At 47.1% G+C, this 5,693-nt stretch overlaps 1 pseudogene; it reads left to right on the top strand.

Moving 5' to 3' along the window:
• Window positions 1-741: 741 nt before the first annotated feature.
• LOC126542681 (U2 spliceosomal RNA) lies at window positions 742-921 on the top strand (annotated as a pseudogene).
• The last annotated feature ends 4,772 nt before the right edge of the window (window positions 922-5,693 follow it).

Consider the following 5,693-nt stretch of genomic DNA (forward strand, 5'->3'; position numbering starts at 1 on the left):
CCTCATTCCAGGACTCCACTGGCCATGGCAGCTCGACGTACTTGCTGGACGAGAGCTTCTTGTCCCGCCAGGGTATCGCCGGTCAGCTGTACCTCCCACGTGCTAGGCGTCTTTAAGTGTTGAGGTTTGCCCCCGCACCCCCACGAGAGGTGAAAGAGTGTAGGGCGTGTGTCGCCGCACCAGGGGCAGATGCCGCGATATGTATGTGCGAGCATTTTACTGTATCTGTGTAGGTTTGGAAATGTGTTTGTCTGAATAAGTCGGAGAGCTATTGAAGAAGTGAAGAAATACTTTGTTCGAATGAACCCTGTAAGCTGGAACATTTAAATAAACAGTACCAATCGCTATACGTGTGCTGGTGTCGTGAATACCTACTCCAAATAATTATTCATGTGCAGGAAGTAGGGAGCCTACAATATCGCCCGTAAGACTGCCTATTCTTGAGAGAGAGAGAGAGAGAGAGAGAGAGAGGGAGAGAGAGAGGGAGAGAGAGAGAGAGATAGGTGACACAGAGGTGACACAGAGGTGACACATAATTTTGAACACAGCTACAAACTCATTTACCGTGATTTTTGGTATACATTCGTGTGGACAATGGGAGCGCCTCCCCGAGGAGCCCGAGAAAACTAGACACGCGTGACGTTTCGACGGGACCACCACCACGGGAGAACGAAAGGAAAGGAAAGTAGATTACGCAAGCGATCGGAACGTCGACAAAGAGAAGGGGGTGCGAACGTAGACATGGCCGACGTGGGTCAAAGCGTAGCATCTGTTCATATCAGCTTAATATCTGATATGAGTTCTACTTGGGCCCAAGATATTAAACTTATTTTTGCAAGTTGGCGAAGTGCTTGAAGCCTACTTCACCTCCGCCGCGAGTCGGCCCGGTACTGCACTATCTTCTGGACCAACCCACAGTTTTGCACATGCAGAACAGAAATGTACGTAACCCCTAGCCTTAAATAATTCGCTGTAACATGGAACTTTGACCTTAATTTTCTCTTTTAATAATCAGCGTATTTCCGCAAAATTAGCGATAATATAGTGTTGAAAGAATGCTTTATCACTATAGACTGGTTTATCAGTATATATTCTTTCTGTAGAGGGAGATCAGGGAGCTCTAGAAATATGCGACCCAAATATATTCTTTCTGTAGAGGGAGATCAGGGGGCTCTAGAAATATGCGACCCAAAGTTAGGGGACGCTATCGGCCAGGTGTACAAAGAACGCAAGGAAGTGTACGAGAAAATAAATAAGTAAAGAACTGCTAAAATCGTACCAAGGAGTTTGAGTTTTTCGGTATGCAAAGCAGGGGCTATTATTTCTAAAACTCCCTATTAGGGAACTTTAGAAATACGAGGCACCCCTGCCTGCGAAATAAATTCCTGGCTATATGCCACTGTAGCCGACAAGAATTATTTGTCGTGCTCAGGTTTGGACTGTTTAATTCTGATTTCAAGAGACAATCGTATCTATATTACTCCGGCTTCACAGTATTGTTTGATTTGCTTCTATTCTGGTCTTCTGGACGCGACGCACACAAACTGGGGAGGTTAAGGTTGAGTGCCCTGTTGTCACAACAGCAATTAAGTTCTGAAGGTGAAAAAAATTTTCATCAGACTTCACGCAGTCAAACAGCATTGAGTGAGCTGTAGTTTTTTTTTTCAGTGATTTTTGTGTGGTCCAGCAATGACACAAAAACAAAATGTAAAGATATTTTGCACGAAGATGCGGTCGAAGTGCCCAACAAAGTTTGCCTCATCGGAGATTCTTCAATATGCGCATGCGCTTGTCCTTCCTCTCATGATTGATGACTTTGTGGAGGCTAAGCAATGTACGAAGCCTGGGTAGTTTGTTGAGGCGTTGTCGCTAAAGTGGCGCCGAGTTTCATTAAAAGAATGCAAGAGGAGGGTGTGGCCAAACAAGATTCTGGTTTATACTGACACTATTTGCTTTTGGGCTTCGACCGCGGGGAAATTCAGATAAGTTTTTGCTTGACCAACGTGCTGGCATGGCGAAAGCGAAAGGAGGCTATATAAAAAAAAAAAGTTGGGTGGAGATGATGTCCGGAAAGTGAAACCGGAACGCCGCCATCTTATGGTGGGCACGAACAAACATTAACTCATAGTGAAGCAAAGGGAGCACTTCCTTCGCCCTCCCTACGAGTTTATTACAGGTAAATTTTCCGTACAGATCTTTCTCGACGTATAGATTTGTGTCACCGGTTTTATGATGAAGTCTACTCACCTTTCAAATTTTGTGAGAGATCATAATATCAGTACTCAGCCAAAGACGACACCTTAGCAAGAAAAAAAACGAGCTTTCACTTTCCAATGAGCCGTTCACCTAGTTTAATAGAGAAAGAGCACTTCGGTTGTGAGCGGACTTGAACTCTGGGGTCGCTCTCTCAGAAGTGACATATGGTCAAGCGCTGGCTTCACCTGTGCTGGTGAGGAGCACAACCAGATCGGACGGCGTGCGCGTCCCCGCTTAAGGCCTTCACAAAGGGAGTGTTTGCTATCATGGATCGCCGTTCTTCCGCTGCGCTGGAGGCCCACACCCCGTTCTGTCCGAGCGCTTTCGCTGGCCCCGCTATGCGGAAAGACCATTCGAGGCGCTTCCTCCCCGCTTTCCTATCTTGCGCGCGCGAGGTTGAGCCGCGAGTGTCTGCTCCCCTTGCACGCTTTCACTCGCACATGCAGTATACGGCGCTTGGCGACGGTGTTATCGCCCTTGGCCTTTATACAAGACATCACGGCGACGCCGACGGCAAGAAATGCGCCTAGAGTGCCCATGTAATTCATATCGAAATAATATAAAAAAACCTGGTCGCTTCAAGAAGGCATTAAAAAACACTATTTACGACTCCTCATTAAAGAAACATCTTTCTTTCAGAGGTTAATATACACATCAAATGGTTATGACCTCGATTACAAACCTACAGCTGTAGATGAACCACAGGTTTCAAGGGCTTGCCACAGCATCATAGTCTCGCACCGCGAAAGAGGCCCAAGTCTTTTGCCACCGATGTAATAGTGGGGCTGGCTAATGCAATGCCGCTGCTACCCTGCTAGGTAAATGAGCGGTCACTGTTCAGAGGGGAGCATCACGTGCGGGTGAGCTCAGGAACACAGAGATACACCGGACTGCAGTTGGTACACTCCGCGCGCTTACTGCGCTTCTGTTGTTTTCGACGAGGCTAACACGACTTTGCTCTCGCCAGAACTACGTGCGCCGAAGTCAGCAGACGGAAGGGAAATAGTGCATTAGCACTGGGCGCGTAAGCGACTAGCGACTTGTCTTGTCACGGTATACGGTTTAGTAACGCTCTTGCGCTTAAGTCGCGCGGGAACTTGTGCCACTTTTGCACCGAGAGATTCGATGCGGGAAAGCCGCACCGTGATCTGCACCGCAGAGGGGCATGAGCGTACCGGAGCCTGAATGGAACTGGAAAAGTTGTGAACGCCATGAAGTTAACAACACGTAATATACAATTGCACCTTACTGAAAATAACGATAGACTAAATTTGTACACAGTACTTAAATCCCACAAGAGCGGGTGCTTGATGGTGCGTGGCGGTGTCTTCTCGGCAATGATGAATGTCTTATTTCGCATGTAGCTCATCTAGCCACCAGTGAGCTAAGCAAAATATCAGCACCCCGTGTCTCGTTTTGTCAACGTATGGTAATAAAATTTCTGCTTAAGAGGAAAGTTCAGCCGCAGAAATGTATAAGAGACGTCACCTTGCGTAATGTCGCAGGTGAATGATCTCAAGAAATGCGTGTAGATGTATCAGATGTGTTAAAGATGGCCAGATGGTGCATTGCAAGCTCTGCCTCGGAGCGGTCGCTTTCGGAGAGCCGCGACTGGAGCCAACGAGAAGGCGGTTGATGCACTCAACAAAGAAGGCGGGCGAGAAAAAGCGGACGGAATAGTAAACGTTATTGAAATAGGGCACATCGCAGTTCAGGAGAGCATTGAAGGCTGATGTTGCTGCAAAACGAATGCCACTCGATACGTTGCAACATCGCATGGAGCAATGTCACTAATTGCGCGCTAAGCGACCTGCAAAAAAGAAAGAAAGAAAACACCGCCCAATACGACAATGCGCGCCTTCACAGTTCCCCCGTGGAAAGAATTCGCACAATGGGAAGGTAAGTGCTTCTGCACCGCTTCAAATGCAATCGAAATCGAGGCCAACTGTACAAGACACCGGAGACGACCCGTGCAGCAGTGAGTCATTCTCTCTACAAGGCTAGAACAGAGCTCTGTCGGAGGTGCCTTTCTCAAGCTTACTGACCTGCGGGAAGAGTGTGTACTGAAAAAGTGAGGACTATGTGGAAAAATGAACAAAAGTGTACAAAACAGCAGTTTCGCTTTCAGTATAATGCACCGCTTTCGTTTATGAAAAGTTGTTGTGCATTGCTTTCATTATGATTCACGTAGTAAGGTGGTGCCCTTATTCCGTTTGTTCTTGTCAGTAGAAAGCTAGAAAAGAAAAAGCCTGTTCTCAAGGTGGTCTTATCATTTGAACGTCGGCCAGCCTATAGGAGACCACCACTTCGACGGAAAAAATGGCTCCTGTCGAAACGCCAGCCTACCTCTCTCTATGTGGCACTTAACCTATAAACAGTTTTTTTTTTCGCCACAACATTCGGGAAGCCGAAATCATGCAAACTAAAATAAAGCACGCTTTATTTTCTTTCTGTATTTCAAACATAATTAGCGATAACGGACGCAGTCCTTCAAAACACAATTTGCCGCGGTCTGAATGAAACGTGTACCGTGGTCTGAATGAGGCCTGACGCGCGTGGGAAACGACAGCTGCTCCGCTTTGCTTCTCCAAAAACAGACTCATAATTATGTGGCAGCAAGGCACAATGAGGTGGCTGTATTGGAGCTTCAGTTATGAGCAGGGGAGCAGGAAAGCGACGAAATATGTTCGCGAATGTGTAACGCTGTACCGTTACGAACTCAACAAATATCGCAAGCTAATTAACTGCGCGTTAACACATAATCCAGAGGATGTATAATGTTCCATTAAGCATCGCTGAATAGAATATAGAGCTAATTTGAACATGTGTCAAGAGGGCTCTAAGTGATGTATATCCACCACCGTTTATCTGACTACGACGAATACCAAACAAGCCACAGTTAGACCATGCCGCGCTGTTTGATGCTTGTTTTAGTGAAGCTGTGCGCGTATGTTCTTTTATTGTATTTCGTCTTCATCTGGTTATAATGGTTGACAATTAAAGCATCTGCATTGATTGCAAGTTGACCAGTATGGGGTGGCGTACGCAAACGCACGCACGCACGCACGCACGCACGCACGCACGCACGCACGCACGCACGCACGCACGCACGCACGCACGCACGCACGCACGCACGCACGCACGCACGCACGCACGCACGCACGCTTGTATTGTATTGTGCCACATGTAGATATTCCCCTGATTCTATGCGGAATTCGACTGTTGCTCGTGCACTGTATGTGCACGCAGTGTGTCTGAAAGCGTAGTGCTTTCGTGTCATCTGCCTTACACATAGTTTGCGACTTCGAATAAAATTCAATTGATAGACGGCACATCTGTCCTGATCATTCGTTTGTCCCGTCGTCTGCGTTGTCTGTGTTGTGTGCGAATGTTGACAGAAGCATTTCAACATGGAAGGCCTCCCGAAGCTGTCGGTA

Source organism: Dermacentor andersoni, chromosome 2 (genome assembly GCF_023375885.2).
Source record: "Dermacentor andersoni chromosome 2, qqDerAnde1_hic_scaffold, whole genome shotgun sequence".
Lineage (NCBI taxonomy): Eukaryota > Metazoa > Arthropoda > Arachnida > Ixodida > Ixodidae > Dermacentor > Dermacentor andersoni.